The sequence below is a fragment of the Cavia porcellus genome, unplaced genomic scaffold (genome assembly GCF_034190915.1).
Source record: "Cavia porcellus strain 051 isolate PalLab524CR breed Dunkin Hartley unplaced genomic scaffold, mCavPor4.1 scaffold_3, whole genome shotgun sequence".
Lineage (NCBI taxonomy): Eukaryota > Metazoa > Chordata > Mammalia > Rodentia > Caviidae > Cavia > Cavia porcellus.
In genome coordinates, this window is record NW_026947486.1 from 75,043,035 (window position 1) to 75,066,979 (window position 23,945).

The window sequence follows — 23,945 nt, forward strand, 5'->3', positions numbered from 1 at the left end:
ATCTGATATAGAATGTCAACAGATGCATTTGAATTAATTTTTAGTGTTTATTAGTGTTCACTTAACATTTATGACTAGTAAAGTCAGCCTCTTTGAATTATTTACAAGAGCCATTGTAACAGGTTAATTTGTTCTCTACAGAAATACTTCCAGGCAAAGCCTCTGAATTAAGGGCACACATTTACTCACATCAAAACTCAGATGAGCAAAGAAAATGAAATAATTATTTAAAGTCAAAATGCCTTCGATAAATAGCAACAATTCATGGACTGTGTAGGAATTTCGGTTGGAACTAAATCAGCTGTAAAAATGTTTTGAGATGACCAGTTACACTTAGATATGGGTTTGGTATTAGATTACAGTACAGAATTAGTGTTAATTTGTGAGGATCTTATAATGACATAATGTTTATATTAGTACAGTCTATGTATACTTAAAGTATTTGTGTGTCCCTTGACATTCTGTATGACATTCTGTATGTCAAATATTTTTAAATTATTTTTATTTTTGAAAGAGAAAAACAAATTTTTATAACCAAATAATAAGAGAATAACAATAATTATTACATTGTGTATCATTATCTTTAAAATGGTTACCCAGCTGGGAATTTAGCTTAGTGGCATAAGCACTGCCTGGCAAATGCCAGGTCATGAATTCATTCCCTGGTACCAAAATAAATAAAATAAAATAAGATAATAAATTATTACTCAGTACAAGACATAAGAAAAAAGATTCTTACCAAAAATCCCATTAAGATAATAACACAAATGAATGGAACTTAAAAGAGGAAATGAAATTGGTAAAATTTTGTTATTTGTTGGTACTGAGTAATGTGAACAGTGAAGCTTTCTAGATTATTCTCTCTACTTTTGCATATACTTGGAAAGAGAGAGACTTAATTTTGTTAGTTGCAATGTTTTTCTAATTATCGATATATGCATGCATATATATGTATGTATTCTTTTTGTAGTTCTAAGGATAGAATACAAGGCCTCACACATGCTAGGCAAGTATCCTACCACTGAGCCACATTTCAGGCCCCTCTCTTTTCTCTGATTTATGTCCCCTATACCACATCTTTCTCTTTCTCAGAGGTATGTTTTCTGATGGCTTTTGTCTTGACTGAATAGCAGTCAAGAGGACATACTAATATTACTAGGAACAAATCTACAGGCTACCTATAGATACATTATGTATAGAATTTGCAACTCTCACCATGGCTATGTCACAAATATATCCATGAAAAATATTTATTATATCCCTAGATGATGAATTTGTTAAAAATTAATTTAGTTCATAATAATGAAGGACTTTGGTTGGATAAAAGAGTCCAACATTAAATTTTCATGTGTTGAGCACCTAATCTCAACCAAGCTTTGTTGTAATTCCTTTGTTTAGATGATTCTAATTAATTCTATCAGTATTGTGGAGACAGTATTATCATCCTTATGATTTAAATAATGAATTGAAGTAAAATAAACTGCTATATGCCATTCCAAGATCCAAATTTGTTTCTGGTTTTTCCAGATCACTTATATAATCATTTAATTCTAATTAAAAGTTGGATAGTAGTAAACATGCATTGCCTATGTCCATTGCATTAAGTAGACAATGCACCAGGCACTTCATAAATTATCACATCATTTCATATCACACTTATAAGGTAATTATAATCATTGATATTTTTCTCAGTATTATAGGTGAGAAATTATGTGTCAGTATTGTATTTTCTGCAGTATGTAGTTGAACTTGTGTCATCCTATGCAAGACTGTATGACTAAAAAAATGTGTGAATTAAGCTCACAATACACTTTTTGAGGTCAGGACTTGCTGTGTTGCCTAGACTATTCTCAAATTCTGCGAATAAAAGATATTCCTGATTCAGTCCTCTGATTAGCTGTGAATATAGATACATGCCACTCCCCTAGCTTTACCCCAATAAATTTTAGGAAATGAGATTTGAGTCCTTATTAAAACGCAAATAGTATTTTAAAAGATCTGCTGCTTAAACGCTAATAGTATACATTGATAAATATTTCATGGGTTAGAACACAAAAATCAATATTTCTCTGGGATAGGCATTTAACAATTTATGCATTTTAGATTTCCCTAGTTTAAGAATTTAATATTGCTGTTCCTGAGATGTCATGGTCAAAGTGCTTGGAAAGTAAATGAGTTTTACCTGAAGAAAGCTTAAATCAATAGGTGAATAATATGAAATGTTTTAATATTAAATGTAAATGTTTATTAAATTCACATTTAGAGAATATAACAATAGTATAGTCAGAAATATCAGTAGGGAAAAGATGTTCAATTTGGTCTTGAAATATGCATGCTTTAATCTTCAAGAGAAAGATTACATATTTCATAAAAAGAAATCCATACTTTAGTTAATCACCTCCAATATTGTAAGAAAAATGGAAAAGGTTAACTGCAACATCTTTCCATATTAGTTATCTGGAAGTATGAGATTCAGTCCTGTTTTTTACCACTAATTACCAGAGTAGTCTTGCACAATCCCTATGCTTCTCTATTACGCAATTTTTCCATCTTATAAGAAATAAGTTTAGTGAAGTAGGAGACTTGCAAGGATCTTTAAAGTTTGATATCATGAGATTTTGTTGCTCTGTCTGTATAATGTTGGCCAAGAAGTACTATTCTTGCTTTTTGCATGTTTATTGGTACCTGTTTTTGAATTAATGCATAGCTTTCCTCTCGTGCATTATCAGAGCTAACATGTTTGTAGCCTAGTGAAGAATGAACTATGCCTTGTGTGAAGAGTGAATCATTTGTGTTCAAAGATGGAGATATTACCAATGATTTCATAATTTTATGCAGTCTAAGAGATCTCTTGTCCAAAGATACATGCAATCTCCAAACTAATACTGATATTAAAGTTGCAGTTACTCTTTCCTGATTTCTTTGGTCTCTAGTTAAAGATAAGGGAAAAAACCAAAAGGTACCATCTTGTCTCACTCTAAGAAAGCTTCTGACTCACAGTTATAAGTAGTTAAAAAGGAACATAATTTTTCTTATTGTAGTGAATGTATATGAATTAATTTCTCCCCTAAAAATCATATTTTCCCTAGCAACCAAGAGACCATCTGTGTCTCTTTGATTAGGAGTATGACAGACAATTCTGACAGCACAAAATGTTATCTTATTCCTCAACATGAAAAAGATTCAACCTTATTGTTAATATCACAGATATACAGCCATGTGTCACATAATGACAGGGATATATGCTGAATACTGTGTCTTAAACAAATTTGTCATTCAAACATCATACAGTATACTTATACAAGCTAGATAATACAGCTCATTGCACACATTAGGCTCTGTGGTATACAAAGTCTTCCTCCTTGTCTACAAATCAATGCATCATATATGGAATAGTATAAATGATTATAATATAATGGCCAGAATTTGTGTATTTAAATATATATATACACACACAGAGAGAGAGAGAAATGACACATTAAAATATCAAGCAATCTGTGTGTGATGGCACATACCTGCAGTTCTAGCATTCTGGTAAGCCAAGGCAGGAGCAAGTTCAAGCTCAGTCTGGGCAATTTATAACTTAGTAGAATTATATTTCAAAATTTAAAAACAGACAGACAATGTAGCTTAGTACAAAAGCTCTAACTTCAATTTACAGACCTGAACAAAAAAAAATACTTAGATAACAGGAATTTTTCAGTTCCATTAAAATCATGTGGGATCACTGTCGTTTAAGTGGTCTGTCATTGACTGAAACACCACTAGGTAGTACTGGCTGTATAATAACCTTCCAGTGTGAAGAACCTAAATGTTCTATGCCTAGTTACCATGTAGGGAAAATTCAGCCCACAACTGAACATTTAGTGATTTGTTTCCCTCTCTCTCCCTCATATGTGAAATATCTCCTATGAACGTCAGTTGATTTGCCTGTTTTCCTCAAGCCTTATGCATTATAACAGACTTGACACCATATCTTAATTATTTGACTGGGAACCATTTTGTCCATTCATTTTGTATTTTAATCTTATGCTTATAAAATGACTAAGCTTCTTTTAAAACAGCTCACTTAGGAAAGACCTTTTCTAATCTATTGGAATTACTTTTAAAATCTATAGCCACTAAAGTTAATGAGGATTATTATGCACTATGGTTCAATAGTAATAAGTTATACCAGCTTGAATATCATTTCACTTCTAAAACAATGACAGCAGGTTTAGTAGCTTTCTGCTTCCCCACTGCATCTTGTAAAGACAAAAATATTCACAGAGAGGACACTTTTTCCCGTGCTATATGTACAAAGCATTGAAATTCTAGCTGCCCCAAAACATGAGAACTGTCATATAGAATAAAACAGTGAGACAGTGCCGGTTTAAAAGTGACATTTGGGAAGCAAGAACAACACCTTAATAAGCTTACAAAAGATGCCAGGGATTTTGTCACTTTTGAAAAACACTGCCTATGTCAATTCCAAAGTATGCTTGGCACGTTTTCTCCTTGACAACCCTGGAAGTGCAATATAAGTACAGTCTTCTGAGCTATGTTTTCAGGATTATGGTAAGCACGCAAAGAATTCAATTGCTGCAATATTTTTCTGTGCAGATTAATGAGTGGAGGCAAAACATCTGCCAGCAACTTCTGGCTATATTCCTTTAGACTCTCTGACAAAGATAAAGATGCCTTTCATTCTTATTTCACTATATATTCACAAACTCTGTGAAAGAAAGGAAATTTAAAACTTCATTGTAATTTTCTTCACAGTTATCTGTTTCTTTGTCTTAATCTAGCATATTGCCTTGAGACAGCCTTAACTCTTTATGATGTTACTACTGTGGAAATTAGCCTGGCTCTGAGATTGGAACAACATTTTGACAAAAATCAGCTTCCTGACTGCCATCCTTAAAACTAATTATAAGCAACTGTTTTAGTCCATTAGATTAGCTCAAGGAAAGAAAGCAGGGAGTGCTTTATGTGTTAGGCTTTCTCAACGATGGAATATGAGATTCCTTATTTATTCTTGTAGGCTGGGCTAGTAGTTTTCCCAAATATTTATTTGGTTTATTATAATTCTGTGTCCTTTTTATGTCTTTTGATTTTTGACAGGTAAGCAATGTGAAAGCCAGAAGTAACTAACACTCTTTCTAATAAGGAGGCTTTTCACAGGCTACAGCAAAAGCAGTACCAAGGAGCACAAGGTGTATTTAGCTTTTGTGGAAAGAAGGAACATAGGAACTGTGATTTCAGAAATGTACTTCTACATTTAGGGAACAAGAGAGTTTTATATATGTGGTCATGTGATAGCCAAAAAATACTTAGGATACTTTTTTCTTTCCTGGCAGAAAAACATAAGCACATGAAAAAAAGTTTTTTAGAAGCTGTTTCTCCTATGAGTGTCAGTTGAATGAAACTTAATATCCAAGGGTTGATGAATCTCTATTACTGTCAGCCAAATGTATTTATCACTGCCAAATACTGCACTGCTTCATGAACCTCTGGTAGAATTCTTTAGCAGTTTCTGTTGATATACAGCTTAGACACAGAGCACAGAGGGATGCTAATATATCATTTTGATTTAAAATGAAGAGAAAGGCCATATTTAACTGATACACAATTATAAGGCTTTGATTTTGGATTTTTGAATTTCAGGATAAGTTGCATAATAGCAAAACATTTCAATTTTTAATATATTTTCTTTTTAAAGCAGTTTTAGGTTTATGGCAAAATTGAACAAATGTAAGGTTTCTGTCATGTACATTTTATTCCATATATTCATTGTCTCCTCCTATCATATTAATACTTGAAATAGCTCTCCCTTCTCCATCTCCCCATTTTCCACAAAACCTGTCAGTCAAATGGCCTGACTTTGTAATTAAGGAGGGCTTTAAGGGTATCATTTTGATTGAAGAGCTAGTCTCATTATTCCAAACATTATGTGCAGGGGAAGTAGACTTAGGAAACTGAGGAATGTGCTGACCTCAGAGTGAGTATTCCGGATTAGTTTTACTTTTTTGGCCCTTTAAAGATTAAAACTCAAATATCTTATTTTCTGGTGGAATGTAGGTAAATTATTAAGTAACCTGAGGATACTAATTAGTTGGCTTCTGGTTAACAAGTATATTTTGATTTATAGACAGAAATAGAATTAAAGTAGGATGCTTTAAACTTGGCTCACGACATTAAAATTGAATAAAAGTAAAATATAATACTAAATGCTCGTTTTAAAAGCTTATTACTCAAGAGAAATGTGGCAGGGATGGGGAGGAAAAGTGGGCCTACAAACAATTATCATGCATTAATATCTGTACCAATGCCTCATGATGAATGTAATCATTATGTATTGCAGGCATGTACTAGCAAAAAATAAAAGCTAACAATAAATAAACAAAGCTGAAGAATCAATGTAAACAAGACTCTACTAGAGAGTGAGCTATTATACTCCTGTGAGCAATATTATGACTTTTAATTTGAATTTAATTAGATCAGTTTGATTCTCTCGTCTTTAGTACGCTTTACCTTTTGAATAAAATATCTGCCATTTCCCTGCTCTCCCAACTCTACTTTGACATTATGAAAATGTGTAATGATTCTTAACTTGTCTGTAAGCCAGCTTCTTTTTTAAGATCTTGTTTCTATTAACATTTATTGTGTTTATTTTTGCTTTTTATTGACATTGAATTTATTTTAGAGATACAAGATTAATGGAGCTAATTAAACTAAAACAGTAAGATTTTTGTCTGCAAATTTTCTTAAAATGTTTGCTGTATAAAGTTTATTTTTAACAAGCAATAAGCATGACTTTCAAGTATATTTTCCCATTCATTTGACTAAGTACAATACATAGGTTGAGAAAGACTGTCAACCTTTTTTTCTATACAAGGATTTCCATTTAATATTAGTGTTTATCTAATCTCGGAACTAAAAAGATTATAAATGTAGTTCAGCAAAGACTCAGGAGAAACAATATGTAGTACATCCCCTTGTGGAATTGTAAATATGGCAATAATCCAATTAGAAAAGAAAGGCTTCAATAACCATGCTTATTAGGTTAAAAATCCTCTAACTCCAAACACACAAAATGTTACCTTGTAACTCTTAAGTAGGGAATGATGTTGATCAATGGATGGTTTACTGAATCAACATGTCCAAATTCACATCCTAGGATTATGATTTCTCTAAGGAGAGAATGCCTTCCAACAATTAACTAAAAAATAAAGGCAATAACTTTTAATGACATTTTCCATGTTCAATACATAATTGCCCAACGAACACAAGTTGGGCTATAGGACGGATTTTGGGTAAATTGTAGCAATTTTAGCTGGATGAATGCAGCAACATTTAGAATAAATTTCTTCTTCAATCATCAGCTAATAGCAAATTTAAAAATCACATTTTTATACTTGAAAGAACCTTGCAGCCATTTGCCATGATTTTTACAAGACTGAAATATATGACTTTGTGACTTTTTATTATGAAGTTCTTTCTTATCTCCAAATTTTATGTTTCAAAAAGTCATTTTCTGCAAGAATTTTCAGATGGCAACATGTCAAAATGAAAGAGTAGAAAAAGACAGAATTTCTGCTTTTAGATAGAATTTTAAAGAGGCAAAACTTTATATAATGTTATTATTTGATTTGGGAACCATGGAATTGAAGTATCTGGTTTTAGGAACCCATCATAAAGCTACACTAATCATGAGAATGTGGCAGATAGATAGGCACAAAAGTCAATGAAACAGAGACCAGAATAGACATGAGCAGTTATGGCCAGTTGATTTTGAATAAAGGTACAGAAGCATTCAAGAAAGGACAATTTTCAACAACTCATATACTATACATAGGTGTAAAAAAAAGAAAATGAAAGAGAAAGAAAAATTTAAAGATTCAACTTAAACTTCATAATTCACATAAAAAATAACTAAAAATGGGTTATTGTTCCGAATGAAAAGAGCAAAATGGTAAAGCTGTTAAGAAAATGAAAACACAACCCAAATACTTGGAAAAAAATATTTGCACATCACATATTCTAAATATTTGAAAAACTGTCTAAAATCAACAGTAAAAAAAAAAACAATCCAATTAGAAAATGGGCAGACAGGAAAGGACATTTTGCAAAAAGTGATATACAGATGGCAAATGAGCACATTAAAGGATGTTCAACTTCAATAGCTTTTAGGGAAATTCAACTCAAGGCCAAAAAGTGATTTCACCATGCACCTTAAAAGAAGGGCTAAATAAAAATTAATGACAACTTCAAAATTTGGCAAAGGTGTAGGAAAAGCAGGTAATTCATGGAGTGGGTTGTTGGTGGGAATGTAAAATGGCATAGTCACTGTGAAAAAATATCTTGATAGTTTTTGTAAAAGTCAATATATGCTTGCAAAATGACCCAGCAACCTTGCTTCTACATGTCTCTCTAAGAGCAATGAATACACATACCACCCACTGTATAGAAATGTTTGCACAGAATTATTTGCAATACTCTCAATCTAATTATAACCCACAGAGTTATTTGCAATACTCACAATCTAATTATAATCCAAGTGCTGTATGATTTGTGAATGGACTGTAGTGAAATGGAACAAATTATTGATGGAAATAACATGTATAGTTATAAAGAGTGTAATGGTGGATTTTAAAAGTCAGTTTCAAAGACTGTCTTATTGTGGTTCCATTTACATAACACTCTGAAACTAATACATTTATCATGATAAATAACAGATTGTTATTTATTAAAGCTTAAAACTGTCTGGAAAATATGACTAAAAGATACAGTTTTATGTTTCTTTAGATTTATGGTACATGTCTGCATTTTCATCAAAGTACTACTGCTGAGCATGTCTATGAGTCATTTGTTTAAATTAGGCTGCAATATTTGGAAAGCGGGAATTATTTCTTGGGAAATAAGGAGAGATAAAGGAGAACAGAGAAATTCTACTGTGATGCCTCAGTATGGAAATTTTGTCTTTTGCTGCCAATAATTATAAAATGAATAAAGTTATACTTTTTTACTTTTAAAATACAACCAAGTAATTAAAAAATGTTTAATGGTAAAGAATTCCTTTTAAAATAGCATATTGCATAAGTACTATGATTAATATATTTTTCTTATTTGTGGTAACTCTTTCCTTTCCCAAAAGGCTTACATTTGTCAGGAGGTTCTGTATTCTCTTGGCTTGCATAAATCCAGGGAAGTAGACACTGACCCTAAAGGTAAAAGGGGATCATCACTGCCAGTGCACTGTTAGGGATAAAAGAATTTCAACATGTTTCAGATGAGGATCATGATTTAAAATGTTAGCAATGTATTATCGCTTGGCATGTTAGCATACACCTGTAATCCCAGCCCTGGAAAGATGAGGCCAGGAGGATCACAACTTGAGGCCCAACCCGGCCACTTGGAGACATAGTAAAATAAATATATAGTAAAATAAAATGTGAAAAAGCAGGGTACAGAAAAATATCTCAGTGCAAAGGCCCTGGGCTCCCAAAAAAGTTTAGTATATTCTAAACATATTTGATGCTATTAATGATTATTCATTTAAAATGAAGACTTAGTCACATACAATTTTATTGGCAGAAAGTAATGTTATTTTTTCTTTTATAAAAGAGAAAAAAAACTTTTCATAAAAATCAATATGTGATAAAATAGCAATAAATTAAGCAAATACTTATTGAATAACTACTATTTTATTTACTTTGATAAGAATTATGATAATTTGTGGAAAAAACATAAAATGTCTCTATTTTCATAAAGTATATTGTATATCAAAACTAGAAAATGTTTTAAAATAATGTAAACTAATATTTCATTTTTAAAAAATAAAGATTATAAAGACTGTAAAAAGTATGACATCAAAAGCAAAGTTCTGCAAGGACATAACATGCGATATATAATACACATGGATGGTCTCTCTGCAGAAGTGAATTTAGTCTGAGAGCTGGAATATGAGGAGCCATTAGTCACGTAAAGACAAAAAGTTATTTCAGGTAAAAGAATTAGGCAGGAAGATCACAAGTTGAGGCCCAACTTGGGCAATTTAGAGACATAATAAGATAAATGTACAATAAAATAAAATGTGCAAAAAGAGGAACAGAAAAATATCTCAGTGCAAAGGCCCTGCTCTCCCAAAAGAGACCAGAGATAGGGAATTGAGATAGAGAAGAAGAATTTAGAGAATTCAAGGAAATAAAATGCATCTGGAATATGATAAATGACAAAAACAAAAAATAAAGCTTCGTAACATAGACATCAATGGGATAAGGCCTCATCTCAAAGATCAGAAAAGGAGTATGTGTCTCAATAAAATGGAAAGCCATCTATTTTTGGAAGAGGAATGATATGATCAAAATTTTCATGTGTTAAAATATTTGTTCACTTTACTTACTAGAGGCCAAGTGTAGAATTAAGAAAAACACACAAAAAGATGTTTAATAAAGTATATTTCCTTTCTTTTCACACAACTTAATATTGTGGAAAAGCCCTGGATTCATTCAATGACCTTGGCTTCTCATACTAACTTCATCTTTCATGAAATGTGTAGCTATGAACAAGTCAAAAAGAATATATCACACTTGTTCAATGCCTATATTTTTGCAGTATTTTAATACATATTTTATTTAATTTTATAACACCTCTCTCCAATAAGTACAAGGAACATATTTATTGTCATTTTTTAAATTTATTTACTTGGTACCAGGAATGGAACTCTGAATCTTGCATTTGCCAGGCAAGCCCTTATGTTACTGAACTATATCCTACAGATTTATTATCATTTAAATGGATTAATGTTTAAATAACTATAAACTAGTTAATGGTTGTTAGGTAGCTGAGATGTATTTTCTTGCTTTTTTTTTCCAAAACTCTACCATGCTGATTTCTGTACCATGTCGCTTTCTTGCTTTCTTCACATATCTAGTAGAAATAATTGCTCTGTTGTAGGGCTTGAAATAAAGAAACTGTAAACCATTCCAAAAGCATGAAGTAATATTCAAAAATAATATCTTGCAATTCTAACTCCCAATACACACAAGGAATAAGTTCAGAGATCTATTGTACAACTTGGTAACTGTAGGTCATAACAATATAATGATTCTTCAGAAATCACCAGATACATTTTTTCATTCTCTTTATTTGATTTCCTTCTTTGTTCTTTCTTGTATATATGTTTGTTTGTATGTATGTATGCATATATTTGTTTATTTATTTACAGAGAGGATCTTTTATGTTGCTCTGGCTGTACTTGAACTTCTTCTATCAAGAGCTCTTTCTGCCTCAGTTTAACAACCCACTTTGACTAAGGTGCATGCTACGATGTTCTGCCTGGTTTTAAGAGAGATTTTAAATGTTCTCACTGAGAAGAATTGATAACTGTATGAGGTAATGAATATGTTAAATAGTTGATTTAGGCACTCTGAAATGTCTACATGTGTTAAAATATACTGTTGTATACCATACGTATGTATGAGTTTTATCTATGTGTTAAGTAAATTTAATTTAAAAGAAATTTGTTTTAATATGCTAATCCTGAATATGATGAATCTTGCATAGGACAGCACTATTGATGCCTACGAGCAACATATAAGAAAAGCTTGAAACTTATGTTTATCTCTTCTATGCCTAGTGTGTATAGGAACTAGAACAAGTTAGGCATACAAAAATTACTGTTGAACAAATTGAAATTACATGAGATTTCCTGTCAAGTTCCTGTGGAATGACAATGACTCACTTTATTTGACCACATGGCATTCTTTATTTCCTTAGGGATGAATGTCTTATGAAGTGAGTTCTAATGATCATTGATTTAATAAAAGTATCATTAAATAACCAGAGAAAATAGCTTCATGTTCAATAATGTGGGAAACTACTCTGTTGATTATACCCAGAGCGGGCTCTAAGCAGTGCTGACTGTAAAGAGTTAATTTCACAATTAGCTTGTTTTAAGTACCCAGTCAGGCTAAAGCGTACATGACTCACAAAGCACTGCAGATGGCACACAGATTAACACCCACCCCCCTTCCCGCCAACAGCCACAGCAGAGACCAGAGATATGGTCTGTGAAGCTGCAGAGCTCTGATATGCGATGTGACAGCCAAGCACAAGTGACTCTTCTTCAATCCTTTTCCCAGAATTGTAGTTTATTTTAACTTGAAAAATGAGTTAATCATTAACCATGACCTATTCCTGATCTCTTCTGTTCTTGATACAAGAATGTTTCATTCCCTCTTTTACAAGACTTGTCTGCATCAGTGTCTTATCCCCAGCAGCCACATGTGGCCTCTTCACCCCATTCTATAGATTGTGCAACCAAAAAATACCATGGATCTGGCTGTTTCAAGGCCTTTGCTGTCTCAGCATTAAACAACATCCTGAGTCCCCTATTTCATTTTTATCCTGTCTCTGAATTTTTCTTTGCAGTCTTGTGTTAACACGAAACAGGAAAATCCTGTCTTTGCTAGGGTCCTTGATACAATATTTTTGTATTTGGGAAATCATAAAGTCTGCATTGCTAACTTGCAATTCTACAAAATAATAAAAACCTCAGTGTATTTTAAATCACAGTGAGTTTGCTAGAGTCTGAAACTACTTATATATTTCAAAATACTTAGAAGAAAATAATTCAAAGATTCATAGTACACAGAAATGACATATTTGGGAAAATGAAAATACTAATTAAGCAAATAAAATCATTATACTTGGCATACATGTATGGAACAGTCATATTCTACATCATAAAAATGCACAAATATTACATAATGAAAGATTTTAAAGCCCAGTATTTGTTTGTCTAAAGAAAATTGCTTACTCTTGCTGCTATATGTAAATCTTAGGAAGATTTTTAAAAGTATCTTTTAGCACAAATATGCACTTAGGTCTTTGAGAGTATACCCTAAATTGGAATTTCTGGGTTATAGAAACTATCATTTTAAAACCACAATGCTAAAATGCTTTTTTTTTCTCATAATACTTAACACTGCCTTATAATTTTTGAAATCTGGTTGGGAAAATGTGTTATGTATTTTACTACATATTCTTATATACTTGTGTGGCAGAAGAATTAAACCACTTCTTACTTTGACTGCATATATCATCTGCTCACATATTTAGAGATTAAGAGCTGGTTAAGAATTGTCATCTGAAGCTTTTCTGGCTAAATTTTTGCTGCTAAAATAGCACAAATTCTGAGACATGTAACAGAATGGTGAGCAATGAAAGAATGGAGCCAAGGCTGTCTTCATTATACTGGTAAATGTACCTTTTATTAAAACATGACCTGTCTTACAAATTATTAGCTGTCACATTTAGAACAGGTCATGGGAAACAGGAAGTACCTACTAAGTGACTGTTGATACTCTTAATCATTATCGGATCAGAGACTCGTCTCTGAGAATCATTATTTGTTCTGTGGAGCATGTGTGAATGTGTATATGTGTTTGTTTCTTTCTGTAACCTAGAAATTCCACTTCAGGATACACTCGCAAAGAAATCAGTGCATATTTGTGCTAAAAGATATTTTTAAAACCTTTCTGAGATGTTACATATAGCAACAAAAACTGAAAATAAATGGTCAACAATATGTTTGAATTAGTTACTATGCAGTAATAAGAGGGAAAACAATGAAAATAATAAACTTTCTGGAATACAAATGGCAAAATGCTGATTGTCAGCCACTCATCATAGGCAAAGTGCTGAGAGTCTGGAAATGACAGCTCGGTGAGAAATCAGAGGAATTCTAAAACACATGAGATTCACAAGAGTACTTCCAGAGAAGAAGAAAAAATAGAAATTCACTGCTACAGAAAACTAGCACACTGCCTGAGACCAAAGATCACCCCCAATGTGGCTGGAACACCTGTGTAGCTGTACTGGTGGGCAGGGAGGCAGTGAAAGCAACTTTGCTGGTCACTAGGAGAGTCAGAGACAGTGGTGAGAACATGAGGCACTTTCCCAAATGACCCCTTCCACAGTCATCATGGTGAGTGAACCAGAGTGGTGAATCTCCCCTCCCCACCCAGTCCTGCAGAGCAACAGCTGGAGGGTGGGATTGCCAGTTTATCTCAAAGTAACAGGGCTCAAATTCCAACAGGAAAACAGCCTGCTGTCAGCATCTGGGAGTGGAACACAGGAAGGGCTGTCCAGTCACAATGGACAGCTGACAGTTGTGTAGCAGACTGGAGGGGGGAAGCAGATGAAAAGTAGGAACTGGAACCCAGACTCCAATCTGGCAAATGCCAAAAATCAGTCTTTTACCTAGATACAAAGGACTAGAAGCAGCTCCCTTCCCTACAGGACAAGCAGGTACAGAGTTTGGCCTGTAGCAGGCCATGGGAACAGGCCTGCTGTTCCCACCCTTGCTCCAGAGGCACAAAAAGCCAGAGGCCTTGACTGGTGACAGATGAAGGGCACCTCAAACCCCTGTCCTATAACCTGGGGCACAAGCAGGCAAGCAGACTTGGTCAGGACAAGAGCACCTCCACCAGCCAGGAAAATGGACATGGCTACCTGTGGACAAGGGCACTCCCCCTCATCCTACCACCAACTCATGTAGGCAGTTGAGCCAAGATCAGTTCCACATTCAGCAGTAATCTTACTGCAGACATGGAGTTATTCACTACAGATTCTGGCTCTGACTAGGAAACTAACACCGAACTGGGGATACCATTCCATTTTTGTGGTGGTTGTACAGGTTTTCACTTCTATTTTTTTTTAGTTAGTTTTTTTTTTTCTGTCCTGCCTCTTTCTTCAATGGTCTTTAAGAATTCTCTGAGATTTACCTGTAAATTAAACTGTGGTTTTTATGCTTTGCCTCAAAATTCTCTTGTTTTCTCTTTCATTGTTTCTCTCCTGTCCTCATCTCCCACTTGTCAAAAGTTGATTGATCATCCTTAGTCTTTTAGTCTTGCATCTAATATATTTCTCTTCAGCTATCATTCTGTGTTGTTCCTTATACCTCTTAAATTCCCCTTCTCCACAGGATAAAATCACCCTACCAAGGGAAAACTCACTGCATACAAACTAGTGGTCTATGTTGCAGGTTGTTATATAACTACAGATCTTGTATCTCTGATTAGAGATATCAAATTAGCAGTTACCACAGATTATCAATTTCTAGATAGTGCTTGATGATAAGCTTATTACTAATTGTACTACTTTAGCCAAGATACCACACTTGCTATTATAAACTGTTCATTCTTGTGATAATCTGGGATCACAATCATCCCCATAGCCCAGTATCAAAGGACTAGATGATGAGCAAAATAGATAATTACATCATACCTAATAAAGTAGGAAGATAGAATCTTGGGGCAGATGCAAAGATTGACAGGTAGCTACACCTATAAAATATATCAGAGAAATAGATATTTCCTAAAGAATCCTTAATATCAGTGATAAAGTTAACATAAGAAAAATATAAACAACAATACAGAAAACAAAATAAAATGAAAAAATAGAAAATTCAATATGTAATCCCAGACTTCCAGCCCATTGAGGACAAATCCAGGGGACAACAAGATTGAAGTAATCAGAAGCCATCTAGCTAAATTTAGTAGAATTACAGCAAAAGAAATATATATATATATATATATATATATATATATATATATATAAAGAGAGGGGGGATATCAAAACAGAAAGAATCTTACACATATAAAAGAGATGACAACCATAATGAAGGACTTACTTGGAAAATCTAAATAGGCATAGATAACATAATTGGGAAGCATAGAAAAGTAATGGAAATCAACAATGCCCAACATAAAAAAGAAACGAAATATATGAAACAGATTCAAATAGACACAATGAAATGAAAAAATTCCATTGAAAAACTACATGAAAAAAAAAGAAGTCAGAATTTTGTACCTAGAAGACAGGGTTGAAGCTAATAATCACAAAAAGAAAGATATTTAGAAATAACAAAGGACCATGAAAAAAATCAATCCAAGAGCTGTAAGATGATGCAAAGAAGAACATAAGAATGGCACCAGTCAATGAAAATGCAGATGTCTGCACAAATTATGTAAAAAAAACTCAGAGTAATTATAGAGTAAAATTTCTAAATGATGGGAAAAGAATATGACATAAAGATAAGTGAAACCTACAAAATGTCAACTAATCATGATCACGTAAATCTACATCAAGGTATACAATAATTAAGATTCAGAACTTCAGTACAAGAACAGAATATTAAAAATTTCTTAAAGAAAAAAAAAGCACATATAAAGGAAAGCCCACACCCCACTCTCCACCCAAGAGACTGCTGCAGGTCTGTGACCCACCATACCTGTGACTCTGCACTCCAAAAAGGGCACTATACCAGGCTGGTGAGATCCCCAATGACACAGCAGAGCTCAACTCTGTTCCCACATACATGGTAGACAGGAAGGACTAGCAGCCTGGAACTTTTGCCTGAAGCAACAGTAATAGTAAAAGTCAATAGTTGGTTCAAATCAGTACCCCTCTAGGTTAGCCAAACTGGAAAGAATACAGGACACTCCAACCTGTTGCACAGGAGAAATTCAGGTGACTGGACTCTGCATTACATTGCATGACTGGCAACTGGGAAAAAGTCGATCACAAAGTAGGATACTAATAATAATACACACAATGTGAAGGCAAAACAAGTGAGATTGGAAAGACCAAAATATAAACCACTAGGCAAAAATGAAAAAAATAAATCAAAAAAGCAAAATGCAATCTCAGATATCCAGCCACCAAGAACAAGTATAGTAGATATCAACATAGAAAAGTTGGAAGACACAGAGAACAAATGAAGTAGAGAAGCAACTCCATGAGTCTAAAGAAAATCACATTGTAAGTTCTCAGGTTAAAAATGAAATGGCATCAATAATAAAGGAATTTCCAAGCATAACTAGACAAGATATAGACAAAAAAAAAAAAAAAAAAACGAAGAGCATAGCGAAATGATAGAAACTTTGAACAAACAATATGGGAAAAAATAAAATGCATGAAACAGATGTGAAATGCATGAAACAAAAAACAAAACAAAAAAAATTGAAAGCTGAAAAAACTCCTTAAAAAAAACTGAAGATAGACTTTCAGACTTTGGAGACAGGATTGAGGCTAGTGATCATGAAAGAAAAGATTTCTTAAAATAACAATGGACCATGAAATGATAATTCAACAGCTATAAGACAATGCAAAGTAACACAGGATTGACAGTTGTCAATGAAAAAGCAGGAGGCAACAGAAATGTCATAAAAGAAAAACTATTTGTGTAAGTAATAGCAGAGGAGCCCACCAGAATCACAGGTGCTTTCTCAACAAAAAACCTTAAGTCAAGGAGAATTTGAAGTATTTCAGTCCTTGAAGGAAAGCAACATTCAATCCAGACAGATGTACCCAGAAAAACTATATTTCAGAATTAATGTAGAAATGAAAAATTCCCCTGAAAAAGAAAACTTGAAGAAATTCACAACAAACAAGCGAGCTTTACAAAGGGTTCAGAAAGATATTCTAGGAAGAGAAAACTGAGGACACAGTTATAAGAGTACCAATAGAAAGGAGTCACCAAACAGAGAAAATAATTTCACAGAGGGAAAGACAGGGAGCTAGTAACAGTAAAATTATGAAAAAGACAACCCAATACATAAGATATATACATATCAATACAAATTTTCTCAATTCACCAATCAAAAGAAATAGTCAGAATAAGACACCGATAACAGAGAGCATTAACCACTCATTGTTACAAAGCAATAGATGAACTAGACAAAAAATAGCAGAAATCCATCCCAAACACCAGGAGAGTTTAAGATCCATCACTTCCAGTGGTCAAGAACTTGCCCAGCTTTCAGCCACACTAGACTGGGCTCTGCAGGTTTCAGGCCTGCCTGGGCCATGCCCAGTGACGTTTTTTCAATCCAGGTAACTGTGCTGCCTGAGGAGGGAACTGGGCTGCTGAAGAGGATGAATTCCTGCTCACCATCCAGAGCTCCTGGAGAGTTTAAGATCATTGCTCCCAGTGGTCAAGGACTTGCCCAGCTTCCAGTCACATTAGACTGCGGTTGGGAGGTTTTGTGGCCTGACTAGATTATACCGAGTGACCTTCTTCATTCAGAGAAGTTGAGAGCATGTGAAGGAAGTTCCACCACAATGGTCCTTGCCCAGGGAAAGCTTTGGACCATCATCCACAGTGGTAAGGAGCATGCCCAGCTTCCTGGAACACTAGAGGTGGCATTGGAGGTCCTGTGGGACTGACTGGACCATGATCAGTAACCTGCATTCAGTCCTAGGAGGCAAGGACATAGGAGATGATTTCCAACAGGCCCAGGGTAAGCCTTGAAATAACACTTGAAACATGGAAATATAGGAAAATTACAAAATGAAAAAACAAAATGCAATCTCAAACCTCCAGCCCATCCCAAGAAACCCTAGGAGCCATGTACATAGAAGGAAATATATGCCATAAATCTGAAATACCTGAAATAATAGCAACTGAAATAAAGCAACTCTGGGAAGCTTTAAAGGAATTCAAACTAGAAACAACCTCCTAGTTAAAAGAAAAAAAATGATAAAAGTAATGAAAGAGATGCTGAACACATCTAAAGAAGACACAGTTAAAAAAAACTGGAGGAAAAAAATGAAACAATTAAAGAGAATCGAAGGATAAAGATGCAACAGTAGAAAGATGACATGTCAAGAACAAGCCAAAATATAACAGCTATAACGATTAATGTAAATGGTCTCAATTCACCAATTAAAAGAAACAGACTGGCAGAATGGATCAAGAAACAATATTCGTCCCTATGCTGTCTACAAGAAACCCATCTAACCCAAAAGGAAACTCACAGACTTAAAGTCAAAGGATGGAAAACAGTACTCCATGCAACAGAAACCAAAAAAAAGTGGGGCTAGCTATTCTGTTCATGGACACTGTGAACTTCAAACCAAGAATGATTCTAAGAGATAAAGAAAGTCGCTACATATTGGTTTGGAGAAAAACATCAAAAGGAAGAGATAACAATCTTAAATGTAGATGCACCAACTTCCAGAGTACCCAGTTATAAAAAGCAAGTATTAGTAGAAATGAAAAATCAAATTAGTAATAAAACAATTTTATTAGGACATAAAACACCATTGAATGCAAGGGACAGATCAACCAGACATAAAATCAGCAAAGAAATAACACAACAGAATCACACCTGTGAACAAATGGACTTAATAGACATATAAAGAGTGTTCCATCTAACAACATCAGAATATACATTCTTCTCAGCAGTACATAGGACACTCTCTAAAATAGAACATGTACTAGCCCACAGAACATATTTAAATAAATGCAAAACAACTGAAATTATCCCATGCATGTTATCAGATCATAGCACCGTGAAAACAGAAATTAATGGTAAAAAAAACCACACAAACATGCAGAAATTGAATAGTACACAATTGAGCAGTCAGTGGGTCACAGGGGAAGTTAACGAAGCAATTAACAATACCTGCAAGCAAACAAAAATACAAGTACAACTTATCAGAATCTGTGGGATGCAATGAAAGCAGTCCTCAGAGGAAAATTTATTGCACTGAGTTCCCACATCAGGAAAACAGAATGAATACAAATAAACAACTTGATGCTACACCTGATAGATCTAGAAAAAAAAAGAGCACATCAAGCCCAAAGCCAACAGAAGGGAGGAAACTATAAAAATCAGAGCAGATATTAATGTTGTAGAGACTAAGAAAACAGTCCAAAGAATCAATGAATCAAAGTTGGTTCTTTGAAAAAAATAAATAAAATTGATAAATCCCTAACCAACCTTATTTTAAAAAAGAATGAATAAGCTCGAATTCATGCAATAAGCAATGAAAATGCAAAATCACTACAGACTCTGTAAATAAAGAAGATCACCAATACCTATTTCAAAAACCTCTACTCTCGTAAGTTCGATAACACAGAAGAAATGGATACATTCTTAGAAACATATGAAGTACCAAAGCTGGGTCAAGAAGATGTAAAACTGCTGAATAACCCATTTCTATTAATGAAATTGAAAATGTAATGAAGTCCTTACCTACAAAAAAGAGCCCAGGCCCAGACGGATTCACTACAGAATTCTACAAGAAATACAAAGAAGACGTAATGCCTAGAGTTGTCAAATTCTTCAATACAATGGAAAGGGAAGCAAATGGTCCTAAGTCATTCCTGGAAACAAATATTACTCTAGTAACAAAGGTGAGAAAGACCCAACTAAAAAAGAAAACTACAGGCCAATCTCGCTAATGAATACAGATGCAAAAATCCTCAATAAAAATATTGGTAAACAGTATGCAGCAAATCATCAGGATTATACGCCGTGACCAAGTGGGATTCATCCAAGGCATGCAAGGATCGTTCAACCTACATAAATCAATAAATGTAATCCACCATATCAATAAGGTCAAAAGTAAGAATCATATGTTCATTTCTATCGATGGTGAAAAAGCTTTCAATAAGGTCCAACATTCATTCATGATAAGAACCTTACAGAAAATTGGAATAGATGATCTTTACCTCAATATGATAAAGGCCATCTATGACAAACCAACAGCCAGCATAATATTAAATGGACAGAAACTGAATGCCTCTACCTTAAAATTAGGCACAAGACAAAGATGCCCCTTATCACACCACTCCTATTCAACATAGTACTGGAAATATTAGCCAGAGTAATTAGAGAAGAGAGAGAAATAAAAGGGGCAATGATAGGAAAAGAGGAAGTTAAATTATCATTATTTGCAGATGACATGATACTCTGCATAGAAGACCCCCAAAACTCCATTGAAAGACTCCTAGATATAATAAATTAATTCAGCAATGTAGCTGGATGCAGAATCAGTGCTCAAAATTCAATAGCATTCCTATGCACTGACAAAAAATCACTGAGAGAGAAATAAGTGAAGCCGCACCCTTCACACTAGCATCCAAAAAAAATTAAATATTTAGGAATTATCTCACGAAAGAAATAAAAGATCTATACAGGGAAAATTATAATACCCTGAAAAAGATATCTAAGAGGATCTCAGAAAATAGAAAGACACCCCTTGTTCCTGGACAGGAAGAATGAATATTGTGAAAATGGCCATTCTCCCAAAACTGTTAACAGATTCATTGCAATCCCAATGGGAATATCACCAACATGCCTCATAGATCTGGAAAAATCACTCCTAAAATCCATGGAACCAGAATAAAACTAGTATAGCAAAGACATCTAAGCAGCAAAGGCAAGGCAGGAGGCATCACAATCCCTGAATTGAAGTTCTATTACAAAGCAACTGTAATAAAAGCAAAATAGTACTGGAATAAAAACAGATCTGAAGATCAATGGAATAGATTAGAAGATACAACCACAATTACCAGAACACTCAATCACCTTATCTTTGATAAAGGGGCCAAACATGTTCACTGAAGAACGACAGTCTCTTTAATAAATGGTGCTGGAAAAATTAGCTCTCCATATGCTGAAAACTAAAACTAGACCCAAGCCTATCACCATATATTAAACTAAAATTTAAATGGATAAAAGATCTGAATATTAAAACTGAAACACTAAATCTGTTGGAAGACAAGTTAGGTAAAAACCTTGAAGACATAGGGGTAGGTAGAGAATTCATGAACAGGAATCAAACTGCATGGAAATACTTCCCAAAATCAATAACTGGGATCATGTCTTATTAAAAAGTTTCTGCATGTCCAAAGAAATCTCCAGCATAGTGAAAAGGAAACCCACAAACTGGGGAAAATCTTAGTGAACTGTCCCTCAGACAAAAGACTTCTTTCTAAAACATACAAACAATTTTAAAAAATCAAACACTCAAAATTCAAAGACCCAGTCCAAAAATGGGCATCTGAGATGAATACACAATTCTCACATGAAGAATTACAAATAGTAAATAAATACATGAAAAAATGTTCATCATCATCACTCATTAGAGAAATGCAAATTAACACTGAGATTCCATCTCATCCCAGAAAGAATGGCTAGGATCAAGAAAACTACCAAAAATTGCTGCAGAGGCTGTGGGGAAAAAGGAACTGTCCTGCACTGTTGGTGAGAGTGTAGACTGATGTAACCACTGGGGAGGTCACTCTGGAGATTTCTCAATAGGCTGTGATTGGAAGTCCCATTTGATCCAGTTATTCTGCTTCTAGGGATATTCCCAGGAGAACTGAAAACATCATACCACGATGATATATACATGCACTGATGTTTATAGCAGCAAAATTAGTAATATCCAGCTCTTGGAAACAACCTAAGTGTCCATCAACTGAGGAATGGATAAAAAAAGTTGTGGTATTTTTATACAGTGGAGTACTACTCAGCTATAAAAAATGATCACATTGAGATATTTATAAATAAATGGATGCAATTTGAGGCCATACTCATAATCTAAATAAATCAAACTCACAGGTATAAATACCACATAGTCTCCCTAATGTAAGAAATGGTAAGAGTACATACAAGTTTATGGTAATCATGATTCCCCATTTCATTGCTCTGAAGACTTGTAATTATCCCATTCATTCGTTGGAATGGTTTATACTGGGTTGTTTGATTTTATTGTCTGTGATGGTATCAACAGCTATTTTGAAGAAAACAAGACATTCTAATAGCTAATAGCTTGTTTTGAAGTCCTATCATACTTTTGTTCTTCCGTTTCCATTGGTTATTTGAATGATTGGTTTTTATTTTTTGCTTTATTTTAATCTCTCTAAAATTAAAAAAAAAAACTTCAAAATTGTGATTTTCATACATTGAAATACTATTCAGCCAGAAGGAAAGATAAACTTGAGACATTTATAGCTAAATGAATGCAACTAGAAATCATATTCTTTTTTTTTTTGTCTTTTTCATTTTTATTGGTACCAGGGATCGAACTCACGACCACCTGCTTGCAAGGCAGGTGCTTATGCTGCTGAGCTAAATCCCCCACTAGAAATCATACTGTTAAATGAAATAAATTGTATACATATGCGTCCATATTACATTTTTGTTTCTGGCATGAAAAACTGAAAGTATAAATAAATACTAAAATATAGAATAAATGTTGTGAAACAGGAAGTAATAGTCAAGGAATAGGGGGATGATGGAGTGGACGGGAAAAGAAAAACTTAAGAAAGAAAAAAATGTATAAAATGAAAATAAAGCTTTGTAAATGAGGGGTAAGGGATTGAAGAAAGGAGAGGGGAATGAGAAAAAAGAAGAGCTAAGATATTTTTTGCTCAGGTACAAATTCCCTATGATAAATGTAATCATTAAGCATATCTGTATTGTAATAAACTTAAGAATAAAAATAAACTTCTACAATAGGAATTTATCTCATTTATATTAACCTTAAGTGAACGAATACACACAAACATTTATTTTACTTTTGAGGTTCCAACCAAAATACTGTCACCAATATAAGAAAAATTATTGCTATTGACAGGTAGACTGAGTATTTTCAATGTTTTCTTTTTCCTATTTTAGGTTCCAATTCTCCATTATAGTCAGGGACTGTCACTAGCATGCAGAGAAAGGAAACTAACTTATGAGGATACTATGCCCATAATTTCTAACGTGTGATTAGTGGTAATAATGGTTCATAGTTAATCCATAGGTCACCTGTCAAGGGAAATGCAAAAAGGAACTAAAACTCTGTTAACATATCACATGTGGATCATGGGAGATCTGATTTCTTTGTCTATTGAGAACTACCTTGTAAATTACGCTGGATTAATTTTGTACTGTAACACATACTGAAAATCTTCTATGGAGTATCTTACATTTTGCCTCCTCATGGACTATCTAGGTTCAGCAATGGTATTAATAGTACATCATTGTGTTCAGAACTCAAAACTCACATGGTAATCACAGCTTTTCAATCAAAATTGAAATTTCATGTGTTTCAACTAGAAGAACAACCACTACAAGAATAATTTCAGAAGAAACACAATGTGGAACAGGGAC